Here is a 13,371-nt window from a genome sequence, read left to right as displayed (position 1 = left end):
ATTTTTAATGGAAGGACTTGAGGTTTTGGTTTTTCTTCCATCTGTAGTGGGTAAACTATTAAAAAAAATCCTAGTTCATCAATGGGAATGTCTTGAAAAAAAAGAACTGCTGTAAAAGGAAAAGAAACTTGGAAAAGATGTCCTGGTTTCCTCTTTCTCTGAGAGGATGATGGGGGTTAATTACAGTGCTTGGGCATCTCTAATTATTATTATGTTTGAAATCTGAGCAAAGAATATATTCCATTCTTTAATTATTTAGATTGTGCTGGTAAAGGTGCATTTTCTCATTGACCTCCCTAGCGCGCTACTCGAATTTGCTTGATGTACCAAATATCTATCCTACATTCATTCTAACCAGATTTTTACCATTTTCTTCTTATCAGTAAAAAGGAGATGATCCCTTTATATTTAGAACAAAAGTAGGAAATCTTTCCACAGTGAAGGGAAACATAATGAGCTGTATCCCTGAGCTGCTATTAATGCTGTAGTTAATCCTCACACATAATTGAGGGGTAGCTTATATGCATAGCACCTGAAAGATGTTCTCTTATTAATCTGTTGCAGCTTTTATTTTATACTTGGTCCTCATTCCTGCAACCATTGTTTGATAACTTCCAAGCACTAATTTATAGGATAATGGAGCTCAGATTTTGCTGTGTGACCTTGGGGAGGCACTTTCCCATCCCTAGGTCTAAGTTTCTTCATCCATAAATATTATAGAGTAGAAAGCAAGATGGACCTGGAGTGAGGAAATCTGTGTTATAGTATATATCAGCCATGCTATAATGAACAAGTCACCAAACCTCTCTGAGCCCCAAATTTCATTTTACAGTGTTGATATGGGAAAAGTATAGTCTAAACCTTAAAATGCTACATAAGGTAGGCTATCATTAAAAGCTTCATTTACAAAATTCTGTGGTTTTCTATTTAAATACTTATCAGTGATTAATGTTCATATTATATACAATTTAGAATTTATATTTTGTGAGGCAATGTATCAGAGATAATGGGTGAAGCTGGCCTCAGACTCAGGAAGATCTAGGTTCTGACTCTGGCTGTGTTACATTAAGCCAATTATTTATTTTCTTGGTGTCCCCGAGAAAAATATATGAGTGTATGTTGCAGAGCAGTCCCCAATCTGCTTGGATGCAAGGAATTTCTTGAATTAGGATACTGGAGGTCAGTGAAATCATGGTTCTGGTCTTAAAAACTATGTATTTTCATTACATTTAATATTGAAGAATCAGAATTCCAGTATATAATTTTTCTGATGTTCCTTTCTCAGTCCTCATCTTTTTTTTTACTTCTATATTACATTTGAAAATATTTACTACCATTTCTTCCTGAATATTCTCTCCTGTTTGAGTTTTCTTGATTCTACTTTCTTCTGGTTTTCCTTCCACCTATTTGACTACACCTCTGTCTCTTTTGCTGCCTCAACATCCATAGCTTGCTGCCTAACTTATGGGTGTTACCCCAAGGCTTTGTCATGAACCTTCTTTTCTTCTCTCTCTACATTTCTCTCTTGATGGTGAAGGCAATTCTCAAGGGCTTAATAATCATTTCTGTGCATATCAGTCACAGATTTATATAACCAGACCCAGTCTTACGCATGAGCTTCAGTGCCAGGCTATTAGACATTTTGACTTGGATATCCTATAAATACCTCAAGATAAACATGCCCAAGTATAAAAATGTGAATATCTTGACCCAGCAGTACTGCTACTAGGTTTGTATCCCAAAGAGCTCATACAAATGGGAAAAGGAACCACATGTACAAAAATATTTATAGCAGCTCTTTTTGTGGTGGCAAAGAATTGGAAATTGAGGGGATGCCCATTAGTTGGGGAATGGCTGAACATGTTGTGGTATATGAATGTAATGGAATAAGTATTGTGCTATAAGAAATGATGAGCAGGCAGACTTCAGAAAAAACTAGAAAGACTTTAATGAATTGATTCTGAGTGAAGCCAGCAGAACCAGGAGAACAGTGAACATAGTAACAGCCACAATGAGTGATGACTAACTTTGATAGACTTATCTCTTAGCAATGCAAGGATCCAAGACAACTCCAAAGGACTCCTGATGGAAAATGCTATATCCACATCCAGAAAAAAAGAACTATGGAGTCTGAATGCAGATTGAAGCGTATTATTTGCTCTCTCATTTTTGTTCCTTCTTTCTAGTGGTTTCTCCTATTGTTTTTAATTCTTTACAACATGACTAATATGAAAACAGGTTCAATATAAATGTATCTGTAGAGCCTATATCAAATTACATGCTGTCTTGGAGTGGGGGAGGGGAGAGAAGGGGAGAAAATCTTATGAAAGCAAATGTTTGAAACTAAAAATAAATTAATTTTTAAAAAGATAAACATGCCCAAGCCTGACAAACTGGCTTGATTCCCACTGAAATTCTGAAAGGCATTATCCATGGATAGTCCAATGTTAGAGGGAGGAGTGAGTGAGAAGAAAGATTGATGAATCTGAGGTTCTTAAGGACCAGGAAACAACGAATGGCAACATAGATAGACAAAAGGAGGAAGAGGATTGAGAAGTTTGCCTTGGTCATTCATAGGCAATGTAAGAAAACACTCATTTATTTATTGTACATGGATTTCATATGTTGGAGAAGTTAACTATTTTGAGTAAGACTATTTTGATGCCCTAGCAAGATGGGGACCACATCTCTGTTCCACTGGGTCTGTTCCCTGCTCTCCTTATTTGATTCTGGGGGCAGGATACAAAGGATGTTGTTTTCTTTTCTTTCTTTAATAATATTTTTCCAATTACATGTAAAAACAATTTTAGCATTCAATTTTTTTTAAGTTTTGAGTTTCAAATTCTATTTCTCACTCCCTCTCTGAGATGGCAAGGAATCTGATATAGGTTATATATGTGCAATTATGTAAAACATTTCCATATTAGTCATTTCAAGAAAGAAATTGAAAAGAAAGAAGAAGAGAAGAAGAGGAAAAAAAAGGAAGGAAGGAAGGAATGAAAGAAGAAAGAAAGAAAGAAAGAAAGAAAGAAAGAAAGAAAGAAAGAAAGAAAGAAAGAAAGGAAGGAAGGAAGGAAGGAAGGAAGAGAGAAAGAAAGAAAGGAAGAAAGGAAGGAAGGAAGAGAGAAAGAAAGAAAGAAAGAAAGGAAGGAAGGAAGAGAGAAAGAGAGAAAGAAAGAAAGAAAGGAAGGAAGGAAAGAAGAAAGAAAGAAGGAGAGAAAGAAAGAAAGAGAGAAAGAAAGAAAGCAAACAAGGAAGAGATAAAGAAAGAAAGAAGGAAAGAAATAAAGAAAGCAAATGAGAAAGAAAGAAAGAAAGAAAGAAAGAAAGAAAGAAAGAAAGAAAGAAAGAAAGAAAGAAAGAAGGAAGGAAGGAAAGGAGGAAAGAAAGCAAAAATAGTGTACTTAGGTCTGTATTCAAACACCATCAGTTCTTTCTCTAAAGGTGGACAGCATTTTTCATCACAAGTCCTTTGGGACTGTCTTAGATCATTGAATTTCTGAGAACAGCTAAGTCATTCACAATTGTTCATTGTACAATATTGCTATTACTGTATACAATGTTATATTTCTGCTCACTTCACTCTGTATCAGTTCATATAAGTCTTTCCAGGTTTTTCTGAAATCTTTTTGCTTGTCATTTCTTATAGCCCAATATTTCATTACAATCACATACCACAATATGCTCAGCCAATTAATAGGCATCCCTTCCAATTTCCTACCATGAAAAGATGTGCTATAAATATTTTTATACAAATAGTTTCTTTTCCCTTTTTATCTCTTTAGGATACAGACCTAATAGTAGTATTGCTGGATCAAAGGGTATGCACAGTGTGATGATCTTTTGGGGATAGTTCCAAATCGTTCTCCAGAATGACTAGATTAATTCGCAACTCCACCAACAATGCATTAGTAAGACATTGTTTTCTAAAAGAATTCTGGAGTTCTTGATCAGCTATATAATTCTAATCAGTTTAACAAACCTTATTTTCTTACTAGCCTCTGATGTCCTAGGACATGTCTTAGAACATGCTTCTTCTGCTTAGAAGTAGGAAGTTCCTGGTTGTGCTATTTTTTTTTTGATTGACTAGATACATTTCCAAAGTTGGAACATAGGACGGCCACCTTGATAATTAGTAGATATGACAGGTAGGGTTCTATTTGGTAGTTTACTCTAAAACAAGGTTTCTTAAATTTGAGTCCATAGGTAAGCATCCATGGATAGATCTCAGGGGTTCCATGAACTTGAATGGGAAAATATTATATCTTTATTTTTAATAACCACTAAATAAATTTAGCATATTTTTCAATTATTTAAAAATAATAATCTGAGAAGGGTGTCATGGGTTTTACCAAACTATCAATGGGGTTCATGACAAGAAAAATGTTAAGAATATTTGGTCTTAAAGGACAGGGAGACAGAGCTTTTTGAGGATTATGGATCCAATTCAATGAAAACAAAGGTTGGGTTCACCAAAAGTAATTTTATTTAATACTATGGGAAGTAAACTAAAATAAAACAAATTTACAAAGTGCCACAATCAATGGATTTTTAGAACCTGGAACTCTTAATGAAGTGAGTACATTCTGGCCCACTCTACCGCAGCCAGAGAACAATGTGTTGGGAATCTGATGCACAAAGTGCACCATTTGGCCACTGGCTGATGCAACATCCCCACATGGAGAGATGTGTGCTCTACATCCCATTACTCTAAGATATCTTTAAATTGCAATAATTAGCCAATAAAGCAAACTATTCAAGTTTGCATCAAACTGGCCTACAGGCTTATGCCTCCATTTATAATTGACCCTATGTTTACTTCCAATTTCTCTGTTTCTTTCCTTTTAAAAAACAGGATCTTGTTTCATCACTTCCATCAAGATCCAGAGGCAAGTGATGCTGGGTCATTAATTCTCTTCATTGCAAGGCTTGGAAAGATTGATACAGGTTGAGTCAAATTACATTTTCAGACTTTTCTCAGACCTACCATTTACTGCACTCACTTTCTTGAGTTCAGAATGACACTTGCTCATAATGCATGATCCTTCCACAGCCCTACTGAACAATTTTACAAATGCATAAATATATAATAATTAATGCAGAAAAGGGCATATAATTCCTACAAAGCAAATAAAGAGTACTTAAGTAGATTCATTCACATACAGGTGACAGTTTGACAGAGATAAATTTTCTGAAAGAGAGAGACTAATGAGAGAATAGAGGACTAAGAGCTAGACCTTCACAAATGTCCATAATCAGAGGAGCATGTGGACGAAGAAGAGAAAGCAAAAGAGTCAGAGAAGGGGAAGTAAAAACCATAGAAGCAACATCAAAAGGAAGCAGTGTCATGTAGTCTAAGAGTAGAGGGAATTTCAAGAAATAAGGGATAGGCAGTAGTGTTAGATGCTAAAGAAAGGTCAAAGAAAATGAAACAAAACAGGGCATTGAACTTTACCATTAAGATAGTAGTGATAATATTAGAGAATATAGTCAGGGAAGAACAATGAGGAAGAAGACTGATAGACTTAAACCCAAAGAGGTGTTGAGGAAATGTAAAAATTGATTACAGGGCTCACATTTGAGGAATTTGACAGTGATGTAAAGTGAAAAAATAGAATTCTAGCTTAGGTATCAAAGGAAAGTTTATTTGCATTTTTGGTATTGTTTGGTTTAATTCTCTCCACTCCCACCTAGGAGAGGTAGGCATCTTCAAATTTGGAGGCAGGGGAAAAGAGGCTAGCAGAGATTGGTAGGAGTAGGGAGAAGATTGAAGAAGTTGGAGAGAAAGAGGAGAAAACAGGGATGATGAGGAGGATCATGAGGATGTCAAATCAATTACCATTTATTTAATGATGCTTATATGCCAGGCACTGAGCTAAATGTTGAGGACACAAAGAAAGGAGGAAAAGCAGTCCCTTTTCTCAAGGAGTTCACAGTAGTAGAACAAGTCAGTATAATCTCAAGATAGGACTGAAGGCAGTTGATAAGAGTAATCCAATGTTGACGCTTGGAAAGGAAAAATTAGCAATAAGAGAAGAGGGCAAGGGTGATGCTCTGGCAAAGAACTGAGAAGTAGAAGAATTGGAAGTCATAGTGAAAATGAGGAATAGGTTTTGGGCTTGCAATGCAAAGAGAAAGGTAGGTTGACAGCAGGTTGTGATTAGGCAAAGGAATTCCAGAGTTTATGAACTTACGAGTTGTGAATTTCTGCTTATGACCAAATCAAAGATATGACTATCTCTAGGTGTAGCTTTGGTAGGATGGAGAAATGAATAAGTTGAGGAACGAGGAGGTTAGGGTGCTTGAGGGTGTATCAATTTTAATGCTGAAGTCCCCTAATATAAGGGCAAGAGTTGAAGAGTAAGAGACTGTGAGTCAGGCACTGACCATATTGAGAGGAGAATGAATGCCCTGGAGGCTGATAGATAAGTTACCAGCATCTTGTCTGGGTTGCAAATATGGATTGAATGGAACTCAAAGGAGGAGAGGTTATTGCATGATGGTGGTAAAGGGAGAGACTGGAAATGGAAACAGAAAGTAAGGCATATTTAGACTCTCACTAGGACCAGTGAGTTGGAGGAGCCTGAGTGAAAGTGCAGCCAATGTTGGAAAGGGAAGGCAGGGAAACTGTGTCATTAGGAGGGAGCCAGGTCCACTGAATGCAAGAAGATGGAAGGAGTGAGAGAGAGAAAAAAAGGTTTAAGATGAAAGTAAATAACAACTGATTATATAACTGAGATGAAGGGGGAATTTCTGAACAGTAACCTTGTTCTTTTTGAACTACATCCTTTATAAGGCTGTATTCCCAACCTGGGACAGACAAAAGACTTTGAAAAGCACTAGGAGAATTCTTGTGAAAGATTCAGTGCAGTGATCAAGAAGTACAGCAATTAGATGAGAATAAAATGGCAGCTGTGCTGAATCTAGATATTGCTCTTTAACTTACACATTTTGGCCATGTCGTTATTTGAGTATGATTTGACTGTGAAGCTCCATGAAGTCAGGGATCATGTCTTATTTTCATTTGCCTACACCAATATCTCACACATAATAGACATCCAAGAAATCATCCTCAAATGAACCAGTGAGGACAGAAGCAAGTTGGAAGGTGAAGGAAAAGCAGATGTGCCTGTCTCTGACACTCCCCCCTCCACCATTGGATGCTTGCCGCCATTCCTCTTTTCACTTCTAATAAGCACTCCTGCTTCTGTTGTTTGATGTCTCTTTTATTCCCTTTTCCTGTTCTATTGGATTTTTTAAAAAAAAATGTCTTTTCTTGTTCTTGTTCTTTCTTTTCACAAGCCTCTCAGCTTGGATAGAGCCAGGGCTAGACTTTAACATTTTAAAAATCTTTCTCTTAAAGTAAAAAAAAATCAAAAATTGAAAAAGTGAAAAAGTAAAAAAAAACAGTTGAGAAATCTTTCTGCCCTTATACCTTGGATGGGAGAACATAGGTAATTAGGGTTGCTCTTTCAAGAAGGAAAAAGCAATCACATTTCAAGACAGTATTATGTAAGCTAATTCTAGAATTGATTTTATCCTACATGAAAGTATTAAATTAAATAAATAATTTTTTCATTTTATCTACCATTTGTATATACATTGTAGGCACTTAAAAATATCTGTTGACTGTCACTGTTAATACTATATGGTAGGCAAATCAAATGAGGAAAGATGAGGGAGAGATAGATGAGATGGAAGAAGAAAAGTTCATTCATCCTATTTTTTTCCACCGCTATTAAAATTATTTTCATATTTTCCTTTATCATGAATTCTCAATTTCTACATCTATAAAATGGAATAATAACTACTACTCTCTCCAAATCACAGGAAATCATTAAGCATTCCTTCTTGCAAAGTGTGGTCTTGAAGCTCTTTTAAGGAAAATGTAGTGAAGATAAGGATGACTGAGCTGATATAATAAAAATGCCAATTTTACCTAAGTTAATTTATTTATTTAGCACCATACCAACCAAACTACCAAAGAATTATTTTATAGAGCAAGAAAAAATAAAAAACAGAATTCATCTCGAAGAATAAAAGGTCAATAATATCAAGGGAAACAATGAAAAAAATGTGAAGGAAGGCATCCTGGCAGTACCAGATTTAAAGCTACATCACAAAGCAGTAATCAGGCACTAGCTAAGCAATAAAGTAATAGATCAGTGGAATAGATTAGGTACACAATATACAGTTGTAAATGACCAGAGTAATCTAGAGTTTGGTAAATCCAGAAACTCACCTTCTGACAAAAAAAAGTGCTGGGGAAATTAGAAATTGAAACTAGGTATAGACCAACATCTCACAATGTATATCAAGATAAAGGTCAAAATGGATAAATAATTTAATCATAAAGGGTGATATCATAAGTAAAGTAGGGGAGCATGTAAAATTTTATCTGTAAGATATATAGATAAGGGGAGCTTACAAGAGATACAGATATCATGGGAAGTAAAATGAATATTTTTGATTACATGAAATTGAAAACTTTTTGGGTAAACAAAACTAATACATCCAAAATAAGAATGAAAGCAGGAAACTGGAGGTGGAGGGAATATTTAAAGCAAAATTCTCTGATAAAGGCATCATTTCTCAAGTGTCTAGACAACTGAGCCAAATTTATAAAAATATGAGCCATTCCTTAGCTGATAAATTGTCAAAGGATATGAATAGGCATTTTTCAGAGGAAGATTTCAAGCTATCAATAGTCACATTAAAAAGTGCTCTAAATCAATATTGATTAGAGAAATGCAAATTGAAACAACTCTGAGATACCACCTCAAACATATCAGACTAGTTAACATGACGCAAAATTAAAATGACAAATGCTAGAGGGGATATGGAAAAGTTTGGGACACTAATGCATTGCTGGTAAAGTTGGAAACTGGTTCAACCATTCCTGAGGACAATTTGAAACTATTCCCAAAGGGGCTATAAAACAGTGCATATTCTTTGACCCCAGCAATATCACCACTAGGTCTGTATCCCAAAGAGATCAAAGAGGGGAAAGACCTATTTGTGCAAAAATATTTGTAGCAGCTTTTTTTGTGGTGGCAAAAAAAATTTGGAAATTGAGAGGATGACAATCAATTGGGGATTTGCCAAAAAAGTTGTGGTATATGGTTGGGATGGAATACTATTATGCTATGAGAAATAACAAATAGCATGGTTTTAGAAAAACCTGGGAAGTCTTGTATGAACTAATGCAAAGTAAAGTGAACAGAACCAGAAAAACAGTGTACACACTAACAATGATATTGTAACAATGATCAACTGTGAAATATTTAGCTACTCTGATTAGTAAAGTGATCAAGACAATTCCAAAGGATCCATGATTACAAATGCTATCCAACTCAAGAGAAAGAATTGATGAACTCTGAGTGCTTTTATTCCACTTTATTTTTCTTCTTTTGTGCTTGTGTTTTTCTTTGCAACATGGCTAATATGGAAATTCATCTTTCATGATTTGACATGTGTAATTAATATCATATTGCTTGCCTTCTAGGGGTGTTGTGATGGGTGGAATGGAAAGAGTGAATTTGGAACTCGATTTTTTTAAAAAAATGATTGTTAAAATATTTTAAATAGGAATCCTTTCCGGAGAGGCAGAGAGAGACACCTACCTACCTGGTCTAGGGTGGCAATGAGGTAAATTCCAGCTTTATCAAGTCTTTCTATAGTTAGACCATTTCCTTGTCTCAGAAAATCTCCGGCTGACTCCTTGAGGGAACTGAATTTGGAACTAGGAATTCTTCCTGTGACATCAGAGAGAAGAGGAACTTTATGAGGTCATTCTTTCTGAGTAGTTAAAGAGTCTCCTAGTTCGAAGAGGTCATCTAAGCCAGCTCGTTTCTAGACAAGAATTCCTTCTCCAATATTTCCAACAAGTTAGCATCTGGGATCAGCTGTCTGGGCTTTGATACTCAAGGCAGACCACCTACCTCCTGCATATCTACTCCAATCCATGAAGTCCTCTCTGAGTTGAGATCTAGTGAGAAACTAAAAGTGATTTCTTCTACCTGACAACAGAAAAAAAAAGAAGGAACTACAGACAATAGAAAACAGGGGCCTGGAAATAAAACTAGGGTCTACATCTCCCAGTCTAATCAAGGGGTTCACGTAGACTGTAGCCCACAAAAGTACTTTTTCCTTTGCAAAATCCCAGGGGTGGCGAGTTTGGAACTGCCAGGGTGCTGAGGTTTCAGCTCTAAACCTCAAAAATCCGAAGAGGCCTAAACGCAGGATGTTTAAGTCTGTGCAAGAACCCAGGGAATTGAAGATAAGAAGGAGCCTGGGCGTGGTTGGTTATGCCACCAGGGGTCATAGCCTGGGCCTAGTACAAAGCTTCAATTCAGAACCTAAACCTGGAGAGGTAAATACATTAAATATGAAAACATCAACCAGTATCAAATCTGCAGATCCTCCAAAAGAAGGCAATTCCATAACAACTCTAAACATAGATTCTAAGGAAAAAATGGATTTTCCACAAGGACTACGTGAATTCTTAGAAGAAATGAAGGAAGAGATAAAAAATGAAATAAAAGACCTGGAGGAAAGAATTGGAAGTAGAATAGATAATTTAGAAGAGAAAATGGTAGGCCTTATGCAAGAAGTGGAGTCCTTGAAAACAAGAATAGATCAAACAGAAATCAATGACTCCGTAAGACAGCAAGAAATATTAGAACAAAATGAAAAGACTGAAAAGCTCGAGGAAGAAAATGTAAGATATCTGGTAACAAAAACAACTGACTTGGAAAACTGGTCAAGAAGAGATAACATAAAAATTATTGGGCTCCCTGAAAACATTGATATAGTAAAAAGCTTGGATACTATATTTCAAGAAATCATAAAAGAGAATTGCCCAGGTTTATTAGAACCAGGAGGCAGAATAAATATAGAAAGAATCCATAGATCACCTCCTCTTATAAATCCCCAAATAAAAACTCCCAGGAATGTCATAGTCAAAATTCAGAACTCCCATGTCAAAGAGAAAATATTACAAGAATCCAGAATGAAGCCATTCAAGTATCAAGGAATTACAGTCAGGATCACACAAGACCTAGCAGCTTCAACCATAAATGAGGGGAAATCTTGGAATTCAATTTTTAGAAAGGCAAAAGAGATGGGCTTACAACCAAGAATAAGCTACCCTGCAAAACTTGGTATAATCTTATATGGGAAAAAATTAACATTTAACACAATAGAAGATTTTGAAGAATTTTTGATGGAAAGACCTGAGCTGAGTAAGAAGTTTGGAATACAAACACATGAGTTCAGAGAAATCTAGAAAGGTAAATTTATCGAAACAATTGGAAGGGTACTGCATGATATATAGTGCTAACATTTTAATGGGAGGAAGGAGGAGGAAGAAATTTTAAGTAGCCCTTTAAAACTTAAATGTTCTTCAGAGGATATTGGAGGGAGTGGACTAGTTCTAGGGTTTTAAGAATAAGACCCAGGGAGGATAAAATAAATGCAGTTGAAAGGAGGAAGGGTGAGGCTTTCTATTTCTCATAATTGGGGTACATAAGAAGTATGTATGTGATTTTAGGATAAAGGAGATTAAACACAGACACAAAAAGCTTTGGTATAGAAGGTGATGGAACAATGGGTAATAATGGGAACAGGGAGCGGGTCATTGAGAGCGGCAAAATAGTGTGAAGGTAAAAATTCCTGATCCTGAAGCGGGAATTTAAAAAGTAAAAAAAATTAGAATCTGAGGTATTTAGGGTATCCTCTTAGACAGTTGGGAAATGGTCAAACCAATTGTGATTTGAATGTAACGGAATATTATTCCACCATAGGAAATGAGAGGTGATTTCATGGAATCCTGGGTAGTATGGCCTGATGCCAGAATCAGAATCAGAAGAATTTAAAGCAGTACAACAACAATGCAAAGAGAAACAACTTTTGAAACAAAGCAACTCTCCAGAAAGACCTGAAAATAATCCTTCAGACAGAAGATGACACAAGATGGAAAAAGCATACATTTTAAGGCATGGTCACTTGGTGGATTTAATTGTTACAACTCTCTACCCTGTTCCACCCCTCCCCACCCCTCCTTTTTGTGTACTTTTTTTAAATTAAGATTTATTTTTAGTTTACAACATTCGGCTCCGCGTGGTTTTGAGTTCCAGATTTTCTTCTCCCCCTCCCCCTCTCCAGGACTGCATGGAATCCGATGTAACTTCTAAATATAACTTTGTGTTAAACTTATTTGCACAATAGTCAAGTTGTGGAGAAGAATTGTGGCCAATGTAATGAATCACGAGAGGGAAGAAACGAAACCAAAAAAAAAAACCCCAAAGAAGAAAGAAAGGGGAAAGCAAATGGTTTGCCTCAATCTGCGTTCAGACCCCATAGTTCTTTTTCTGGATGTGGGTAGCTCTCTCCATCGTGGGTCATTTGGAGTTGTCTTTGTACCTTGTATCGCTGAGAGGAGCCAAGTCTATCGAGGTCAGTCATCACGGAATCGATATATCTGTGGTTGTGTACGGTGTTCTCCTGGTTCTGCTCCTCTCAGCATTTTGTTATGTGGGTTTTTCCAGGTTGTTATGGGGTCCGTATCTTCCCCTATTTCTTGTGGCACAATAGCGTTCCATTACATTTATATACCACAAATTGTTTAGCCGTTCTGCAATTGATGGGCATCCCCTTCATTTGCAATTATTTAATACCACAAAAAGAACTGCTTTGTACATACAGGCCCCTTTTCCCCTTGTGTGCCCTAGGGGTGGTGTTCCCTGGGTCAAGGGGAATGCACATTTTTGTGGCCCCTTGGGCATGGTTCCAGATTGCTCTCCAGAATGGTTGGATCAATCAGTTCAAAACTCCACCAACAATGTAACAGTGCCTTTTTGTGTTTTTAATTGGGAGGAAGAAAGGGAGGTTAATGAAAGGCGGTGGGAGTTAAGTGATGTGATAATAGTAAAAATGATGTTTTAAAGGGCCATTTTAATATGTGTAAATTCACACGAGGGAAATTCAGCTAAGATGACAAGCAGAACTGTTTTGAAATGAAAGTATAGAATTATATTTAAGGCAAATGGTATGATGCAGAATTCATAGTTTCATATACAGTTCTATTTTTGCATGTTTTTATGTATAGAAATTTCTCTTTGGTGTTGAAACAGTAATAAATAAAAACAATTCTAATTCAAAAAAAATATTTTAAATATGGTTGGGAAATATTTAATGAAATAAATAAAAATCCATTTTTAAAAATAAGAATGGATCATTTCACTGATCATTTCAACATTTTTGAAAACTTCAGATTATACATAAAACTATAATCTTAACTTTTAAAATAGTTTGTTCAGACTCTAGGAATCTAATATAAAGCTTATTATATACAATTCTAAGGAAGTTTCC

This window comes from Trichosurus vulpecula, chromosome 5, assembly GCF_011100635.1.
Source record: "Trichosurus vulpecula isolate mTriVul1 chromosome 5, mTriVul1.pri, whole genome shotgun sequence".
NCBI classification, from domain to species: domain Eukaryota; kingdom Metazoa; phylum Chordata; class Mammalia; order Diprotodontia; family Phalangeridae; genus Trichosurus; species Trichosurus vulpecula.
The sequence above is the reverse complement of the archived record's forward strand: the minus strand, read 5'-3'. Positions refer to the sequence as shown.